Source organism: Mirounga leonina, unplaced genomic scaffold (assembly GCF_011800145.1).
Source record: "Mirounga leonina isolate KUSES-001 unplaced genomic scaffold, KU_Mleo_1.0 Mir_94, whole genome shotgun sequence".
NCBI classification, from domain to species: domain Eukaryota; kingdom Metazoa; phylum Chordata; class Mammalia; order Carnivora; family Phocidae; genus Mirounga; species Mirounga leonina.
Window position 1 is genome coordinate 3,784,636 of NW_023270855.1, and position 20,661 is coordinate 3,805,296.

General features: G+C 53.6%; 1 protein-coding gene across 3 annotated transcripts in view; it reads left to right on the forward strand.

Moving 5' to 3' along the window:
- The first annotated feature begins 375 nt into the window (after nucleotides 1-375).
- FBLN2 (fibulin 2) overlaps nucleotides 376-20,661 on the forward strand; it is an 85,114-nt gene continuing 64,828 nt past the window's right edge. For 2 of the 3 annotated variants that reach the window (XM_034998428.1, XM_034998431.1), the window contains exon 1: nucleotides 376-479. The gene's annotated coding sequence lies outside the window, so the exon portion shown is untranslated. The remainder of the gene's footprint in view (nucleotides 480-20,661) is intronic. The other variant, XM_034998429.1, reaches the window with a different exon arrangement.

The following is a 20,661-nucleotide window of genomic DNA, read 5'->3' on the forward strand; positions in this document are numbered from 1 at the left end:
TGTCACACCGCTTGTCCCTTGGCAGTGTGCTACGCAGACCCCTCAGGCCCTCCCAACGTGCCCAGGGTTGTTGAGCCCATTTTCCAGGTGGGGCACTGAGGCCCAGGCTGGCCGAGGTGGCGGGCTCACAGGCCCTGAGGCTGAAGGCAGCCGCGCGGGACCTGGAACTGAGTTTAGACTGGGCGGGGCACGAGGGGCGCTGGACGGGTGGGGTGCTCGGGGCTCCGCAGCGGACGCGCTGGGCGTCGGTTCGCACAGCTCTGCTTGCAGCGAGAGCCGTCCCCGGCCCGCGGCGAGACCCCGCCCCGGAGGCGGAGGCAGGGGAGGGGGCCCGGGGTGGGCTGGGGCCGCCCCTCCTCGCCTCCGCCCCGCCCCGCGCCGCGCACAGCCGGGGCTCGGGGCTGGCGGCTCGCGGCTCTCGACGCGCGACGGCCCGGCGGACTGACGGACAGGCGGCCGGACGTGCGGAGCGCCCCGCGGTGAGTGCGCGCCGACTCCCTTCCCGCGCGGGGTCCCCATTTCCCCGCCCGCGCCGCGCCCCCCCCCCGGGCCGCCGTCGCCGAGCTCGGCTTGGGGGCCCTCGGACGCCCCGACGGTTCGGCGGCCCCGCGGATGCGCGCCCGGAGCCGCGGGGTGCCCACACCCCCGCCCCGCCGCGGGCTCGCCTCCCCCCCGGCCCAGGTCCCATTGGAAGGATGCGGGCACTGAGGCCGGCGACGGGGAGCGGGGGACCTCGGGGTCCGCAGACAGGTTCCCCCAACCCGCCAGGTCGAGCGCCCCCCACCCCCAGTGCTGCCGCCCCCTCCCTCCGCTGCATCCAGCCGGTCACCGCCCCCCCCAGCCTTGCTCCACTCCTTCTCTACGCCCCCCTCCCCCTCTCGCGCTGCCCCTCAGCTCCCTCCGTCGGGCACCACCCCCACCGTCAAGCTCACATCCTCAGTTCCCCCCTCCCGTCACACTGCCACACACACACTCGCACCAGTAGCCGAAAGAAGTTCCTGCACCGTCTGCCTGGGCGCACCCGCCATCCCGTCCCCCCATTCCCCCATCCCCCCAGTTGCAAAGTCTCATGCTCAGGGCACCCCCCCATCTCTCACACACATGCTTGGGCTTCCCACACTCGTCTCCCACACACGTCCCTTTTGCACACACGTGCCTCACCTACAGGCGTGTCCCAGACAGGCACGCCTCTCTCAAACACTTGTGTCTGTGTTGCACGCGTGTGCCTCTGACACGCATGCATGTCTGCCACACGTATGTCTATCACACATGCATCTCTGTCTCACATGTGTCACACACGTGTCTCTCGCATAGCTGGAGTAACAGTGCGCCACACACTGAGTCTTGCATGCAGAGTCACATACACCAACCTCATAGTCCCGTGCACCCCTGACACTCCACCTCCATGGGCATAGCCCTCCCTGCTATCCTGAGCTTGCTGGGAGCCGGAGGAGGGCTGGGGGGAAAGCTCTGGGCCGAGGCTCTCTTACCCTTAGGACTGGGAGGCTCTGGGAGCACAGGGAGGGGCCTTCAGGGCTGGGCCTGACTCCGCCAACATCCCCACTCCTCACTCCTGCATCCCCTCCCCTTCCCCCACTCTACTGTCCCAAGCAGCGGTGTCCTTTCTCTGCCAGATGACCAGCAGTGTTACAAGGTGAGTGCACTTGGACTGGTCCAAAGCTGGTGTGAGCCAGCAGGTGTCACTATGACAGGCCAGAAAAAGAAAAAAAAAAAAAAAGATTTGGGTGCTGGTCATCCCGCAGAGCCCCTTGAATAAGGGGACTGGTTTAGGCCCCTCCCAGAGCAAGCCCCTAAGAGCTCGCCTGGCTAGTGTTTGTAGCTGAATGGCTGGGGCTCTGAGCCTCACCTTCCTCCCATGCAAATGAGGGTGAAAATCCCCACCAGGAGGAGGGAGGGACATGTAACAGTTGCTCCCTCAACTTCCGCCCTCCCCGCCTGTATCCAGAGCTGTGAGGTGGGGGAAGTGGGCAGGGGATGGGTGAAATCAAAGAATCTGACTCTGGCTGTGCAAACCTACCAGCCTGGGCTTTGACTGGCTCTCTGTGTTTTGCTTGGCTCTTACCATGTTGTTGTTATTTTTAAATATTTAATTAGCTGCCGGCATTTGCAAATCGGCAAGTTTCACATAAAAGTCCAGATTTCCATCTTTTACCTGCAAAATCACAAAGTCTGGCAGCTCAGGGTCCACATTCCCCCTGTGGTGCCCACTGGCTAGTGCTGCCTGCCTGCTGCCCCTGGGGGATGGGACAGGAGCACCATTTGGCCATAGTCCCCACCAGGGACTCAGCTCCTGCCTGGCCTGCATAAGCCTCTGTGTTCGCTGTGCCTGCTGTTTTTGCTGCATTGCCCACCCCGAAGGGGCCTGGGCTAGTCCCCTCACCCATGACTGGGAAAGACTTGAGTGAGCCTCGTACCTCTTCGGAGCACTTGAGGGGCATGCCAGGGGCCTGGACCACAAGGCATCTTTGTGATGATGGAAGGTGCTTTCTGCTGGGCTGTGGGGGACAGTGGCCTGGGAGCTCCATGGGAGGAAGGCAGTGATCTCAGAGCTAGGCCTTGACCATCACATTTCTTCCCAGATCCTGTCAATGATTCTGCAAGATCACATTCTCACCTTATTTGACAGATGGGGAGACTGAGGCTCAGAAAGAATTTTCTAGCAAGCAAATGGTAGAGCTGAAATTTCAACCCAGATTTTTCTGACCCTAAAGCCAAGCTCCTTGCCCCCCCGCCCAATGAATCCACGAGAGAAGGAACTTGGTCTCATCAGCCCTGGGCAAATTCCCTGAGCCAGGTCCACGCCTGACATACAGTGGGTACTTAATAAATGCTTGTGGAATGACCAGGGAAGTGAAGCTGCATTCTCTGCAGGGGTCAGGGTAGAGCTAAATTCAGGACCTAAAGTGAAGAAGATTTTGTGCAGCCTAAATGACCACCCAGGTTTATTTGACAGAGAGACACAGCGAGAGAGGGAACACAAGCAGGGGGAGTGGGAGAGGGAGAAGCAGGCTTCCCGCTGAGCAGGGAGCCCGATGCGGGGCTCGATCCCAGGACCCTGGGATCATGATGTGAGCCGAAGGGAGATGCTTAACGACTGAGCCACCCAGGTGCCCCTAGGATTTTATTTATTTTTAAGTAATCTCTACACTCAACATGGGGGCTCGAACTCAAAACCCTGAGATCAGGAGTTGCACGCTCCACCAGCTGAGCCAGCCATTAAAAGGTACCCCTAGGTTCCTTTTCATCAACCTGAAAGCTCAGCACAGTTTCCTTCTCTGGTCTTGACAGTCATATTCACTGTGACCCCGTGACCACCAGGGTAAAGACTGCTGAGTCTCGAGTCTATCTGGCCTCAGGAGCATCACAGTGTGCCTTGTTGGATATCAGGCTTCATGTTGGCCTTGAATTTGGGGGCTCTGGGTGTGAGGATTTTCCCCATAAGCCCCTGGTCAGCCTTGGTGGCAAAGATGCCTTACAAGGAGGGACTCAGGTGGAGAACAGTCTCCCAGCTCCCATTCCCTTTGGGTGGCCTCTCCATGGGTGGCACGGGGTGGGGCAGTTGCTGCATTATTTTAAGTCCCAGCTTCTGTGACTCTTTGCTCTCTCTCTTGAGCACACTTATGTAGCTAATGTAAGTGAAGTACCCCCCGGGATGTGCAGCCTCCTGGAAGTTTGTTGACTGACTGAATGAGGGCCCAGCCCTTCCAGAGTGATGGGGGATGGTGGGCAGCCCTGACCTCTTCCTTGTGCTTCCTGGGGGTTTTCTTTCCTGCTGGGGAGGAAGGTGCTGGGCTGTGCAAGGTGGTGCAGAGGGCCTGTCCATCCCTTCTCTGGGCCTTAGTCTTCCCTTCTGTAAAGTGGATACTGTGTTCTTGAGCTTTCCAGGGCTCATGGTCCTGAAGTGGGGAGGAGGATGGAATCCTGGGGGCTGCTGTCCGGGAGGCAGTGGGTATAGCCCCATTCCCCCGCTTCCTGAGCTCTGAGGGGTCTCCCCCAGCTGAAGGCCTTGGCCTGGGGTGCAGTTCCAGCTCGCAACAGGATTCTGAGCGCTGTGCTCCCACAGTCCCATGAGCTCTGTGAGGGCTGGCAGGAATAATTCTGTCAGGCGGGAGCTGCTGCAGGAGCTTGGCTCTCCTGGGCTGAGTGTGGGAATCACATCCTAGGTGAGGCACCGTCCAGGAAAGGACTCAGGGTGGGCAATGCAGACACTGTCTTTGCTCCCATGCAGTCTATATTCTGGTTAGAGGGAAGAGGTGGGGTGATTCAGGTGACAAAGATATGAATTGCGTTTATTTCAGATGCTGTAAAGGAGTTTAAGTCAGCAAGACAACCAAATCCAGGGTGGCAGAGAGGGTCCTTTGAGGAGGGGATTTCTGAGCTGAGACCAGAGTGGGGAGGGAGAATGCCAAGCAGAGGGCACAGCTAGTGCAAAGGGCCTGAGGTGGGACCCTGCTTGGTGTGTGTGAGGAATGGAAGAGGAGGAAGCTGGAGTGAGTCAGGGAGGGGAGAGAGGGTCCCGAGGAAGTGAAGGAGGGGCAGCGCAGAGAGTTTGAAAGCTACTGAAAAGTTTTGATGGAAGGAGCAAGGAGATCGGATTTCTGTTTTAAGACACCCTCTCGAGTAAGATCAGGAGGCTTGTGCCAGGCCCCATGCTGGGGTGCTGTTCTCACCCTTGAGAAGCTACGGGCAGAGGGCAGAGACAGGACTGTGGGCAGACGTTTGAGACCCAGGGTGACAGATGTTGGCATGGCCTCATCGTGGAATATTGTGTAGCTATAAAAAGAGGATGTTCTCTGTGGAAAGGTCTTTCAAGCTCTATGAAGAGAAGAAAACAAGGTGCCGAATGGCTTGTAAACCGTGCCTCCTTTTGTGTCCAATAAGAAATCCAACTTCCCGTTGGCTTGTGTGAGCATAAACAAGGCCTGGGAGGAAACGGGGGAACAAGTTTCAGTGCTTACCTGTGGTCACCTGGGGGTGGGCTGGGGTGGGCAGGTGGGGGACAAGGGTGCAAGGATGAGGTGACATGTCCCACTCTGTGCCTTTTTTATATTTGCTGCTTTTTGAACCATGTGACTGCATTGCCTGTTCAAAACATTAAATTAAAAAGCAGTTGGGCAGTTGGTGGGTGACTGTTCGTTTGTGAGTTTTAAGTGGAAGTGTTTAAGGATGGTTTTTAAATTCCCTGCTTCACTGACCTTGTTGTTGAACAGACTGACTTCTTCCTGGCATGGTACACTAAAGTTTCCACTGTGATTAAATTAGATGGTAACAAAGTCACTTTTTGCAAAGTTTGGCAAATGGACAAAAGAAAAAACCCACCCTTTCTCTCTCTCCCCATTTCTCTCCCCCTTTTCCTGTGGGTGTATTTCCTTCTAGTGATTTGACTACTGGCTCTTTCTGGCGTGGGCACCACAGCACTTACAATTCTGTCCTGAGACTGTTTCCCCAGTCAGCTCTCCCAGCTGGTTGGGAGACTAGCTGCAGGTCCGGAGCCGGGGCCAGTCGGGAGCAGGAAATCCCTGCTTTGGCATCTGATAAGGTTCTGATTCCCAGCTCTGCCACTCGCAGGCTGTGCTCCCATCAGGCCAGTGACTTACCCCTCTGAGCCTCAGTTTCTTTATCTGTAAAATGGGTGTTCTATCTCTGTTAGGGTTAACTGAAGGAGGAAATGAGATCACTCGTTCCTTCATTCAACAGCTATTTATTGAGCATCTGCTGGGTCCTGGACACTGTTCTGAGTGCTGGGCATAAGACAGTGACCAAGACAACATCCTCTGCCCCCACAGAGCCCGCTTTCTGGCGGGAGACACAGACAGGAGACCTGTGGGTGCTCACTGTGATGTCCTATGCTGGCTGTGTGTGCAGTGAAGAGAAGGCGAAGCTGGTCCACGACTGGGAGTTGGGTGGGGATGTTTTAGGGTGAGCACCTAAGTGGAGGTGTCAGTGGAACAGACACCTGGGTGGAGTAGGGCTGTTCAGGCAGGGGTCACGGCAGGTGCAAAGGACCTGGAGCAGCTAGAAATCAGGACCCCCATGAACAAGGAGGGCCATTGGAGGGGGGGGCCACATCTGGGGGCCACAGGAGGGCTTTCATTTTTATTCTGGGTGCCATACAGATTCAGTTCAGGGAGGGGCCAGCTCTGATTGAGATTTTCTTTTCTTTTTTTTTTTTTTTTTTAAAGATTTTATTTATTTATTTGAGAGAGAGAATGAGAGACAGAGAGCATGAGAGGGAGGAGGGTCAGAGGGAGAAGCAGACTCCCCGCCGAGCAGGGAGCCCGATGCGGGACTTGATCCAGGGACTCCAGGATCATGACCTGAGCCGAAGGCAGTCGCTTAACCAGCTGAGCCACCCAGGCGCCCATGATTGAGATTTGCAAGTCCCCCCACACCTGAGCTGCTGGGGGAGAGCCACTGGGGCCTGGAACTGGGCATTATGAGGCAGAGGGGAGTAGTGGAGTTGTGAACTTCCTCTGGGAGGGTTAGGAACCATGGCTGAGCATTGCTGGGAACAGCCAGGGAGAGGCTTGTGGAGTCAGGGTTCCCGGACAGTGGCTCCCTGGACGTCCATGCCAGCGATGTGTACCCAAGGATTTGGGGTGTTCACAGTAGCCTCTGGTGTGGGATGGCCTGTTGTCTTTCCCATGCCAACTTGAGGGCCCCAGGGATGCACATAGGCAGTTCTGACCTGCTTCGGTCAGGCTGTCCTGAAGGAGAGCAGAGGTCATGACAGCCAGGGGAGAATCTAGCCGAGTCTGGAGGTGGTCAGGGAGGGCTTCCTGGAGGAGGGGATACAGGCACTGTGATATGAAGGTAAAAAGGTGAGGGAGACACAAGAACAGGAGAAAACCCAGTTTCTCTTGGAGAGGTGGTTTGGAGGAGAGGTGGGAAGTAAGCGTATGCTGGTGGACTGAACCCTGACAATGGAGCACCTCAAATCCTGGTCCGTGAACCGGAGATGGGCAGTCGTGGGGCATTTCTTAAAAGAGGATGGACATGGCCAGAGGGTTAGAGGGTCCCTCTGGCAGTCCCGGCATGAGGGTGGGGCTGGAGGGGGCGAGATGATAGGTGGGAGGCTTGTGAGAGTGACAGGGCAGGGACACTGAAGCTCCGAGAGGGGCTTGCCTGCCTGGGGTCACACGACAAGCTCGGAGGAAGAACCAGAGCGGTAGCCAGGTCTGTCCGCTCCCAGGTCCTGCTCCGGATGGGCTGCCCCTTGATTACGGGCCCCACTGGCATGCACGCACGCACTAATTCCCCTCCGCTGCTCTGGTCCCTTCCCGGGGCCCCTCTCAGGTCAAGCCCTGCGTCATTTTGCACCATTGTCCTCACGTTTATTGGAACTTGGAAGCATTGCAAAAATGCCTCTGTCTTCTCATATATGGAGATCGTTACAAAGAATGTGCTGGTTTGGGGAAAGGTTATTTCCTTCCTCGAGGGTGGGGAAGCTAGCTTTTCTGGTGGGGGGGATGCTGCATTGTAGGCCAGAGTGACCCCGCCCGAGTCACAGTGTTGGTGAGGAAGTGGTGCCGCCTGCTTGCCCCGGGCCGGGAGACTTGGCCTGGCCAAGAGCGCGGGGGGCAGCGAGCATCCATGTTCCAGGGGAGTGGGGTGGCCACCTCTGGCCACTGGAGGCCTTTTTGGCTGCAGGCAGGCCTTGACCTGCTAGGGCTTCAATCTTTCAATTTCCTCATTGCAACCTGGGGACAGCCCTCCTGGCTCTGCTACTGTTTGATGGCCAGGAATGGCCGGAAATGTGAGAAGAGGGCCTGGCCTGCGGAGTGCCAGTAGGGTGAGGACCCAGCCAGGCCAGGGAAGCCTGGAGGGTGCTGGCATGCCTGCCTGGCCTGAGTCCTGTGAGCCTGGATGATGAGGGCTTTGGGTCCCAGCCTCAGCTTCTCCATTTGTAAAGTGGGCCTGGTGGTAGTGGCCTGCCTGGTAGGGTTGGTGTGCAGACTGCCGGGGAGCCCCAAGCACAGCTTTTGGCAGCTACACAGTGCTTTGCTAACACATGCTAGCTAGGTTCTTTGAGCGTCATGACCCCGCTCTCCTGTCCTCCTTCTCTGTTCTCTCTCTCATCATTGAGATGCCATCGTCTGTGTAGGGGCCAGATCTTGGCCTTGTGGTCAGGACACACCAGTTCTTTTTTTTTTTTTAGATTATTTATTTATTTACTTGAGAGAGAGAGCAGAGAGAGAGAGAGAGAGTGCACAAGCAGGGGGAGCGGCAGGCAGAGGGAGAAGCAGGCTCCCCACTGAGCAGGGAGCCTGATGCAGGACTCGATCCCAGGACCCCAGGATCATGACCCGAGCTGAAGGCGGTCGCCCAAATGAGTCATCCAGGCGCCCCAGGACACACCAGTTCTTGATAAGTCTCCCAGAGTTCTTCTTTCCTCAGCCTGGGTCTCCCATCCTAGCCCTGAATTTCCAGCCGTGTCTTTGGTCACTAAGTGAGCATTAGGTGATCCAGAAAATTCGGTTCTTCTCCATGACTCCTCACAACGAAAGCACAACATTAAAAACATTCTGGTAGAGAACTCTCAGGATCCCGGAGAACACCTCCCCAGCCCCCAGTGAGTCTGCGGCCTGTTGTCTGAGCCAGAGGGAGCCAGGGAAGAGTTATGAGCAGGAGAGTGCAGCCTGCTGGGGAATGAGTGGGACAGGCAGAGTGGGCAGGACCTCTGTGGATCAGGGCCAGCTCAGGTGGTCTTGACACATACCAGCCCCTCAAAGGCGACCTCACTGTGCCCTCCTTGACACCCAACACTCACAGGCATGTGCGTGCACACACAAGTACACACACACACACAGACTCAAGGCCACAGCTCTTCCCTTTGGTTTCCATGTCAGCCCCCTGGTCCTCGGGAGCTGAGAGATTAGCCGTCCTCATGGTGGTTTGGTGCTGGTGGAGCATCTCAGTGTTCTTTATCTAGTCCCCTGGCATGTCCTCAGAGCAGAATAATTCAAATGTTGTCTGACCATAGGCACCTCAGGGTCTCTGGCTGCTGGTCCCTGATTATGGGGCTGATGAAGGCAGGCCCCATAGGGGGCCTTGTCTCCTTTCTTGGGGAAAAAGCCAGTGGGTATCAGCTTCCTCTTCTGATAAAGTAATGATTAGCGTAACACCATCACATTTTCCGCCAGACCTCCCGACCTCCCGGGCCTTTAAGTTATACATAGTATATTTAAAAAAAAACCCTTCCCTGTTTTACTTGTACTTATTTAAAAGGAGACCTTCTGTCACAGCTGTAGACAAAAATCAGACTTGCCCTAAATCAGCAATACCCATGAAAATGAAGATTAACAACGACCAAGTGGGGCTTTGAACCCTTGTGACTTCTGTTACCTGGCTCAGCCTTGAGCAATGTGACTTGCCCTCTCTTTGCTACGAAGGTTGGCAAGTGGCAGAGAGATGTGCAAGGCACACCAGTGTTCCACAGAGAGTTCTTTGTGATCCTGAGTGGTGGAAAGAGACTAGGAGGGGGATAATTACTCCCCACGGGCCTCTGTTGCTTTTGCCTTGTTCCTGAGATCTGAGCTCACCCTGCATGGTCCTCTCTAACTCCACTTGGGCAGACCCCTCTGGCTGGTCATCCCACACTTCCCATCTTCTTAGGAACCCCCTTTCCACATTTTTGGGCCCTCATTGGCATGTTTCCTGTTGGCCAGGGCTGTAACAGGAGGCTGTAGCCCCTCCAGCAGGGATGTCTGCTCTGAAGCCAAGTCCCTGGTTCTCAGGCCGGGTGTTTGGGGCATTCTCTGAGGCGTCCAGTGGCCTGGGGTCCATGCCAGGGGGTCGTGGGCTGGGGGCTTAGGACCAGGGCTCCAGCGCTGAGGAAAGAAGTTGATGGTACCTGCCGAGGTGAGGCTGGGCCCAGTCACCAGATGACATGGGGAATCTAGGCCTGTCTAGATGGGAAAGTGCCTTTTAAGCTATGAAGTACCGTGAGCCGAGATCGCTAATGATTCGTCTCATGGGTAATACCAATCACAGTCATGATAATGGCCGGTCGAGCCCTTAATTAGCCACGTGCCCCAGCATGAGGAAAAGTTTGCCCTAGTGCTCCTACTTCTGTCACCCCTCGTAACTTGTTTTCTTGAACTGAATGGCTGACCTTACACCCTGACGAGTGAGAGAGACTCATGTAATGGAGCACTGGCCACAGAAAGGATATGGTGATGTCAGTTGCCTGAGCCTGAAATGCCCCACTGTGACCCCAAGGCAGGACATGCCTGGGCCAGGTACGCCCCTTGGAATGGCTGTGGCTTCCTGTGTGTGGGGTGGGAGCAGTGACCCCCCCCTTGGCTCCAGACCTCAGGGGTCTCACGGGGATAGTAGGGCCTCAGCATAGGGCATGGTGGCCCACCCATGATGATTTCCCCTGCTCCGGGCTTCAGATGGGGCCTGTCCGAGGGGTGGGTGGTTTCTCCTTCATGTGGGCTTCGCTTGAGACCACTCAGGAGAAGCAGGGGGCTCCACTGCATCGTCAGGGGAGACTAGGCCCCGCTGGTCCCAGAGAAAGCTACAGCGAGGGTCTCTGATGCCGCCAAGTCTGCCTCACACCTCATCTTTATTTTGTCTCTGCTTTTCTTTGTGAGCGCTGCGATTTTCTCAAAATGACTTAAATGTGCCTGCCCTCAGCTTGGGGGCCTCCTGGCTCACAGCCTCTTCCCCCAGAGATGCTCTGTATGTTCTTTTAGGTCCAGTTCAGAATCCTGGGGAAGAGCTCTGACTGTCCCAGCGTGGGCCAATGGGCTGTGGCCAGGGGCGGAGTTGTGATAGTGACAGGGCTCTGTGGGCTGTCTCCAGCCGGTCCCTGAAAATGGGCCCTGCGTGAAGCAGACTAGTGCTGCAGGAGGTGCCTGCTGCCGGGACCGAGTTTACAAACTCCAGAGACCAACATTCTTGGAGTTGAGTCAGCAACCGACACAACACGGTTGCTGCTCTTACTTTCATCACAAGTGTCAGGATTATTTGGATCATAGGTGAAAGAAGGTGTAACTTGAGCAAAAAAGTCACGGAACAAAAAAGTACAGGGTGAAGTTTCAGGCTTGGCTGTATCCAGGGGCTCTAGAGATGCCCTTGGACTGTGTCTTCATTTTCCGTGTTGTGTTATTCTCAGGCGGTGTTCAGGTGGCCCGGCAGCTCTGGGGCACTCCTTGAACTCAGAAGCTTCAGCGTGGGCCTGTGTGGCAGTCACTGTGGATGGGGGATAGCCATCCTGCAGTCCATGTAGCCTGAGAGAGGGTGGCTCCCCAGAGGAAGATTGGGGTTCTCTTGCCAGGAGAAGGAGGTGGAGATCCCCACAGCATCACTGGGTTGCTCTATATAACCGGCCTGCAGTTTCTTCCCAGTTCCTGCGTCACATGGTGGACCCATCCCAAAAGGAACGTGAGGATGTTCCAGGATGAGTAACAGCGGCTCTTCACGATCTGGCGTAGTCCAGAGTTAGGGAGTTGAGAGAAGGGGTGGGGGCTGTGGGGTCTTGACCTCCAACCCAACCACACTTACCCCAAGTGGCGAAGATGTGGGCAGAGTCTGTTACTCTCTGAGGGTTTGTTCTAACCCTCTTGTTTTTACATCCTTCTTGCCTGCGAACCCTGTGCAGATTCAGGGACTCTGTGTACAGAGTGCAGGGAGGTCAAGAGAGGCAGCTATGAACTCTGAGGAAAGTTTCTCAGAGGAGGGGATATTGAGCTGGGCCTTTAGGGATGAATAGGAGTTTGCTAAGGGGAAGAGGGATGGGCCTGGCAGAAGGAATCAAGGAATGGGCGGAGTTGAGGAGTTGTGAAAGAGTTAGAGTAGCTGGGGACAGTAATTTTTAAAAATGTTGAACATGTATTGAGTGCTCATTGTTTGCCAGACACAGTGCTAGGGTCTCTACATCATCTCCTTGCGTCCCCCCTGGGTATTGCAGGGAGGCTGCTTTGATTGGGCCCATGTGCAAATGGAACATGCCTTCTCAGACTGTCACATGCTGGAGTGGCCCAGCAGCCCGGGGAGTCCAGAGCTTGGTCCTGCTTGCTGTTTGTCTCTGCTCCGGCAGGGGCGGCTTATGGCCTGGGAGGGCCCCCGACGGTGATGCCACAGCCTAGGCCAGACCCCGCCGCTTGCTGCACACTGGCCGCCCACCTGGCAGCCCCCAGGAGATTCCTAAATTTCAGGGCCTTACAAATGAATAGGGGCACTGGCACTGCAAAGGCCCGAGGGAGTGGCAGAGTTCCGCTGGCTGGCGCCTCCTTCCGGATGCTGCTGTGGCTAAGGGAGCCCAGGCCTGCTGCTGACCGCTCGTCTTCCTCACCTCCACCTCCTGTCTGTCCCTGTCTTGTCTGTTTGTCTGCTTGGCTTTTGGTCTCTGATTCTCTCTGCCGGCTTTTCTGTCTCATCTCTTTCTGCCTGTCCCTTTCCACTCCACCTTTGGCCCTTGTGGAGCCGTGAGGCTAAAAGGTGACACATGAGAAAATGCTCCTGTGCGCCTGTGGGCATGGGGCCCCCAGCTTAGGTGGTGACTCGCCAGGTGACCTCGGGCAAGCTTCTGCCAATCTCGAAAGCCCTTCTGGGATGAGTGTTGGTGACACTTACATTTATATTCATCCGATGTCCTGTGTCAGGCCTTGCTGGGGCCATGCACACTAATTAATTCATGCACCACCCACCCAAAGCATTTTGAATGTCTGCTGTGGCCCAGACCCCAGGTGAAGGCCGAGCAGGAGGGCAGGGTCTCTGCCTCAGAATCACAGTGCAGCTGGGGAGACAAGCAGGCGGACACGTCAGCATAAGATGTCAGCTCCTAAGTGTGGGGAAGGACCGTGCCAGTCCCGGCCCCTGATGCGCATCCTATCTGACTAGGCAGGGGATGGGATCTTGGAAATGTGGGTAATGGCAGAATGAGCCAGGGCACTGACTGTGGTGATGTCCCAGGGCTGTCTACCCAGGCTGGGGAAGTGGTGCAGGACTGGATGGGCTCTGTTGGAGCTCTGAGCAAGGTGGGGCCAGGGACATGGCAGGAAGCAGGGGGCCAGTCATGGGGGCATTGGGGAGAAAGCGTGTTCAGGGCAGAGGGGAAGGAATGCAGGTAGAGAGAGGGGAATGGTCAGGAGGCTTGGGGAGCAGTGACCCACTGGCTGGGCCTGGAGGAGGGGTGGGATCCACCAGGGGAGGATGGCCCAGCACGTGTGTGTGTGCATGCATGCACGTTCACACTTTCTCACACATAATCGTACACACTTAAATTTGCACACCCACCCACTCCACAACCACTCACATACACATGGATATGTTCACTCTCCCTCAAGTGAGTGGGCACACAGTTGCACACGTACACCCCAACTCCCGTTCCCATGAACCCTTTCTCACCCTCATGTCTATGCATCTCTCATAGAAGGGGCTCTTGGTCTTTAGGCTTCCCTTGAAAGCATCTCTTCTATCAAAAGAAGGAAAAAAGCAAGAGAATGCCTGCTTGAGCCTGGAGATTGGGTGAGAGCAGGGTCCAGAACCCTCTCAGGGAACTCCTGGCACCTCCCTGGAGCAGCTCAGTCTCTGCTGGGTTTCTCAGCACAGATGGAACCCCGGACTCAACTCCAGGGCTGGAGAAGGTGTGATTAGGGCCTCACCAAGGTTTGGGAGGCTCTGGAGGAGGGGTGGACCCCAGAGTTTATCTTCCACTGGCCTGCCGTGAAGCCGAAAATCCTACCTCCCAGGCATTACATTCCCCCAAGGCTAGTTTATTTTCTGGGAGGGGAGATGGGCGAATCCATTTCCATAGGAACCTGGCAGGGAGTCCTCTTTACCTGGAGGAGCTGAATTTTCTCCGAGCTTTTAATCACAGACATCAAATTTTATTGAATGCTTTTTTCCAGCATCTAGTAAGATGACCCCGGCAAATTTTTCTTTTGGTGAATTGCATTGATTTTTTTAGTATTGAACTACCCTTGCATTCCTGAGGTAATGCTGTTTGGGCACAATATATTATTATCCCCATAATAGGTGGCGGGATTCAATTTTCTGGTATTTTATTTAGGACTTGGCAGCTAGATTCATAAGTGAAACTGGCCTATCCTTCTCTCTGCTTATAGTATCCCCGTCTGCTTTTGGTATCAGGATTTTCCTCACCTTACAAAATGAGAGGAGGCTGCCCCTTTTCTTTTTCTAGGCCCTGGAACCATTTTTTTTTTTTTTAATAGGATGGAAATCATTGTCAGCTCTGACTGTACCATGTCTTGGGCTAACCTCTGCAGATAATTCTTTATCTCATCCCACAGCACCTTGTGAGGAGAGCATGATGCTTCTCATTTAACAGATGGGGAAAATGAGGCTCAGAGAGCCAGTCTCTGGTCTGTGGTCAAATAGTGGGTGTCAGCTTAGCTGGGCTTTGAATGTAGGCCAGTGTGACTCTAGGGCCATGCTTCCAAGCTATTCAACATGGCCAAGAATTATCTGAGATGCTGGCCTATAGGAGAGCCTTCAACCTTATTCTGGGGTTTTCCAGGGGGTCTAGGAAGAGCCCTGATTGAGCATCAAGAGAACTTTCCTAGCTCTGCCTGCCCATCTGCTACCCACCTACCTGTGTACCCACCTGCCATGCATGTATCCATTTATCCACTGATCCATTGCCTGTCTAGTCATTGAGCTGTCTGTCAGCCATTCATTCCTATACTGATATACCCACCCATTAACCCACCTTCCCATTCATCCATCCTCCACCTCTTCATCCATCTGTTCACTGGTCTGCCCATCCATCAGACATTTATCCACATGCTGGTTACTCATTTATCCACTGACCCATTTTCCCATCCATCTATCCTCTCTCTGCCATCTATTCACCCACCCATTTATCTATGATTTGTTCACCATCTGTCTATTACCCCATCCATATCTTCATCAATTATCCATCTATATACAAGTTCACTTACTCATTCACTAATCCACCTTCTCATCCATCCATCTTCCACCTGCTACCTGCTCATCAACCACCAAATCCATCCATCCATCCATCCATCCATCCATCCATCCACTTGTCCATCCATCTACCCTTGGAGCTTAGCCTTAAAGTAGGAGCTGGGATTTGGGTCTTCAGAGATTCAGAAGGGAGGACACTCTGGTTTGGGAGAGCGATATGAGCAAAGATGAGGGGTTGGGAGTCTTCCAGTTTATCAGGAATTGGGTGAATGGACGGCAGCAGAGGGAACTGGAAGATAGGTGGGGGCTAGGTGGTGATGGACTTTGAATGTCACTCTTAGGAGTTTTCACTATGTACCTGAGCTAGGGGTCTTCAATCAGGGTAGGTGAGTGAGCTCCAGCGAGTCTGTGAGACCCCTAAAATGATACACAACAGTTTTTGGTGTATGCCCATATCTCTGTTAAGACTCTCAATTGCAAGTGATAGAAAACCTGGTCCAGGTTAGCTTAACACACTGTGGGTTCATGTCATTGCAAAATTCAGTTTTTCAATTCGGCGTGGCTGGATCCAAGGGCTCAGCAGCTATCGCTGTGTTTCTGTTTTTTCCACCTCATGGGCTTTTCTTGTTTTTGAGTTGGCTCCAGCCTCAGACGGTCTCCACCTGAGAACAAGATGGCTTCAGGGATCCTTGACATGAAATCACTTCATGTCTAATACAGTGGGAAAGAGAGAGGCCATTTGCCCCAAATCTCACCTGAACTGGGTTTCTTGAGCTCACGTTAGCCTGGTGTCCAAGTCTGAATTTGGCAGTTATGACAGGAATAGGGAACACTGATGGTGGGGGAATGGTGGGGTGGTGTGGACCCCAGAATGAAGCCCCCAGGCTGCTCCTGGAAGGCGAGTAAATATGTAATGGGATGGTCAGAAACCACCCCATGTCCACTACCAGGCTTTGCTCGAATTTTCGCTTTTCTGGTAGAGGGGGGTGTAGTACCCATAACTTTTTCTGGATTCTCAATGACAGGGAACCATTCAGGATTTTGAGCAGGGGTGAGAGGAGATCAGCCAAAAAGCCTCCTGCAGGTGGGACCAGGGCAGGCTGGATGGAAGATGCCTGGCTTTCTCACAGAGAGAGGGAGAGGTCAAGGGTGTGACGCCCCCCATCTGCCCATCCGCCCATCTGTCTGGGGCCGGGTGGAGGGCGCTGGACACCAGGTGGGGAGAGCAGTGAGCTCAGCGTGGCTGTGGGCAGGCCCATTTCTCATTGCTCCTCCCTGGGAGCATTTCCTCTTTCCAGAGTTGTGACTTGTAGGGAAGGAAAATAGCAGCTCCCTCCTGGTGCCAAAAGCAACATTTTCTTTTTCTCAAAGGTTGATTATAAGTTATGCACATTCATCTTTGTAATTTTTCACCTGCTTATGCTGGTAATGAGATTAGTGATTATATACACAGGGTCAGCTCTCACCCAGGCTTTAGGGAGCTTTTTATTCATTTCATTTTTTCTTTTTTTCTTTTTAGGGAGGAGAGGGCAGGGAGGGGAAAATACCCTGGCTGTTCTACTTGAAGGATGATTTTTCACAGTGTTTTCATGAGCTCACCCCTTTGGCGGTCCCCAGGGGCCAGTGAGCCTGTGAGTCTCCCAGCCCCTCTCTGTGTCCCACCTGGGGCCCCCGATGCTTGTCAGCACTTTGTACCCAGAGTTGGCTCAGAGACCCAGTGTCCCCCAGCACTCCGGACCCAGCCCCTCCCCTCTCCTCGGGGGTCTCAGGCCACCCACCTGTGCCTTCTGGTTTTCCCAGTGCAGGGACAAAGACCCCACCTCCCCAACACGCCCCTGGCCCTTTTTATTCATTTACCCTTTACTGTTCTCCTCATGGCCAGCCTTGTCTTCTTGCCAACCATATCAGCGATTGTAAAGACTTTCGCCTACAAGGAAATGAAGGGAAATAAGACTTTAAAGACGGAAGCCAAATGTGATCACTTTCTTTCGGTAATTTGTGACTATTTTTCACATCCCTCCCCTCCTTCCCATTTCTTCTGCCAACACCCTTTCTTGCTCTTGTTTTCTTTTCCTGGACTGCTATAAGTGGCTCTTTTTTTCTTTTCTTTTCTTTTAAAAAATCTCTTTTATTGTGAAAAAGCACACATAAAAGAAAGGACATAAAAGCGTACCCTCGAGTGACCACTACCTGGGGGATTCAGGAGGACAGTGCCCATACCCAGGAGCTCCTGTGGTCCTTCCCTGTGCCCCTCCCCCCACCACGTACCCATCACCAGACTTCTATGGTGGCCATTCTAATTTGGCTTTTTAGTTCTGTCTCCCATTTTTGTGTTCCCTATATGATGTTGTTTAGGTTTTACCTGGTTTCAGACTTTATAGACTGGAATCTTCCTTGGACTCCTTGAAAAGGATGTCTGTAGTTCCTTCTTTTTTGTTTTCTTTTTCTTTTTGGAGAGGGGGTGGGGGAGAGAGCGTGAATGGGGGGGCAGAGGGAGAGGAAGAGAGAGAATCTCAAACAGGTGACCTGGGGCCCGATCCCATGACCCTGAGATCGTGACCTGAGCCGAAATCAAGAATCGGATGCTCAACCAACTGAGCCACCCAGGCCCCCCTGTAGTTCCTTCTTGAATTCCCAGTGTGCTGGACCTAGTGGTGCCCCCCATCACCCTGTTGAAACAGTGTCTGTTATATGTACTGGATGCTTTGCCGAGTTCTCTGGGGCACTGCACATGGGGGAGTGATGGACCTCCTCTTCGGAGCTTCTTTCTTTCCTTGATTTTCACATCTCTACTTCTATCTTTTCTCCTCTTGTTGCTCACCTCATCATATCCTGCTGTCTTCTCTGTTTCCTGCATACCAGCCACAATGTGTCAAGCTGGTTCCTGCCTCAGGGCCTTGCACGTGCTCTTATCACTGCCTGGATGCCACTCCCCAGATCTTTGCATGGCCACCACATTTTTGCCAGGCAAGTCTCAGCTGGAATGTCACCTCTTACATGTGGTTGCTCTGACCATTCACCTTTTTTTTTTTTTTTTTTAAGATTTATTGATTTATTTTAGAGAGAGAGAATGAGCACGAGCGGGTAGGGGGCAGAGGGAGAGGGAGAGAGAATCTCAAACAGACTTGTACTGAGCACGGAGCCCGATGCGGGCTTGATCCCAGGACCCTGAGATTATGTCCTGAGCTGAAACCAAGAGTCAGATGCTTAACCGACAGCACCACCAAGGTGCCCCTGCTCTGACCACTCTTGCCAGAGAAGTGCACCAGTCCCCGTTCTTCACAATGCCTGTATTATCTTCTTATTCATTTGTTCCCTGTTTCTTCCCTCCGCCAATATTGGCCCCATTGCCCCTTTGTTGGTTTGGTTCACTGCCTCATCCCAGTACCTATAATAGAGGGTGACAGGTAGCAGGTGTGTGATGAGTATCTACAAGCTAAAGGATTCTGGCTGTATTCCCTTAGCTAGACAGACCTGGGTTCAAATCCCCATGCCACCTTTTACTGGTGATATGACCTTGGGCAGATCATTGACTCTGTCTGGGCCTGGGTTTCCCTATCTGCAGAGCATGGTTAATAAAATAAACCTTGGGGTGTCTGGGTGGCTCAGTTGGTTAAGTGTCTGCCTTCAGCTCAGGTCATGATCTCAGGGTCCTGGGATCGAGCCCCACATTAGGCTCCCTGCTCAGTGGGGAGTCTGCTTCTCCCTCTCCCTCTGCTGCTCACCCCTGCTTTTGTCCTCTCTCTCTCTCTCTCAAATAAATAATAAGATCTTTTAAAAAAAATAAACCTTCTTGGAAAGCCTGGGTCCGGTGTTTGTCATTGTGTTGGCACTGAGGAAGTGATAGTTGAGTATGAACCTAACCAACAGCTAAAATCCCTGCTAACATTTTGTGCCAAGAACAAGTTTATTTTTCCCAATGAACTAGATGACTTCCTCTGATCAGACAAGGAGCACGAGGTCATCCTCTAATTTCCCTCTGGCTTTGGCTGCCAGGAAGCTTACTATCAAGGGGAGGTGTCGGGGGCAGCCCTTGTTTCCTATGGGGCCTGCAGTGCGGTTCCTTCTTTCCTCTCCTCTCTGTGCTCTTCCATTATTCACTTCTGGCTCCACAGTGCATGTGTTTTTACTTTTTATTGTAGTAAAATACACATAGTAGAAAATTGACCATCTTGGCCACTTTTAAGTGTACAGTTTGGTGGCATTAAGCACATTCATACTGTGGTGCAACCATCCCCACCATCTATCTCCATGATTTTTTCATCTTCCCAGACTGACACTCTGTCCCCATGAAACAGCTCCCCACCTCCCCTAACTCCAGCCCCTGGCACCCACCATCCTTTCTGTCTCTATCGACTTGATGACTGTAGGGACCTCAGATAAGTGGGATCTATAGGATTTGTCTTGTGGTGCCTGCTTCATTTCACATTGTCTGCAGTGGTCGTCCATGCTGTAGTCTATGTCAGAACTTCCTTCCTTTTTAAGGCTGAATAATATTCCAGTGTAGGTATAGACCATATTTTGTTTATCTACTCACCTGTTGATGGACACCTGGGTTGCTTCTGCCTTTTGGCTATTGTGAATAATGCTGCAATGAGCATGGGTGGGCAAACACTATTTTTAGTAAATACTTTCTTACCTTTCTGTGCCTGGGGTGATCTCAGACTAAATTATAAATTAAGGGTAGGTTTGGGGACACTTCCTAGGACTCTACTGTTTTATCTGCTTCTGCCCTGTGTGTGTGGGGGTGTGTGTGTGCATGTGGGTGAGAGATACTGTGGTCACTGCTGGTGCCCCGTCTGGTCCCTCTCATCCCCCAGATGCTCCAGGTGTTCCTGCTAATGGCTCCCACCTGCGTCCTTCTGCAGAGGCTTGCCCTTGGCCAACAGGCATTGCCTCCCACTACATGCCTGGGAGGTAATCCTTCCCTCTTCACCCCACTGTGGCCCTTGGCCAGTGACTGACTGAGGTCCCTGAGTGGGACAAGTCCTGGGGTGCCAGTCACACTCCTCAGGGCTCCCCAGGGATCAGGCTAGTGCTGGACTCTAGCCAATACCCCATCTTCGCTCAGTTTTGTCCCCCAGTAAGTCATATGTATGAGGACCCATGTCAGGTTCTGCCTCTGGGGGTCACCATCTAAGACAGTATGTAACCCCTGTATTCCCTACCACGTTGTGTATCTTGTATGACTGTGGGATGCGGTTGGAATCTGATAGGAGTGATACACTGTGACCTGCTAGGCCACCTGGGTGGTAGCAGGCACCTTGCAAGGGGGCAAAATTCCCACTGTCTGCCACTTAGAGAAGAGATGGGTCCTAACCCAGGAGACCAGGACATTCAGGAGGAGACCCTGGGCAGGAAGGGGCAGGAACTCCCACCTCCTCTGGGCCTCCCAACTTTGGGCGTGGATAAGAAGCCCAAGGCCTAAGGGGGTCCAAGGGGACAGTGACCCAGGGAACCCACTGATGCAAATGGGGAGTGAGTATGGACTTGCTGTGGACCAGAAGAGCCCTGTTCTCAGGCCCTACCCTCTGGTTTTCCGGGAGAAGTTGGGGGGTCTAGCTTCAGTGCAAAGTGTTCAGATTTTAAATGTTATACCACTAAATTAATGATAAATTAATGGCATTGAAATGTTAGAATATCAGCAACTAATTTCAAGAGCACACGTGGGCCCCCAGATGTGTCCTGTGAGCAGTTGGCTGGTTTGTGACCACCCTCTGGTTGAACTTGGGGGCAGAGGGC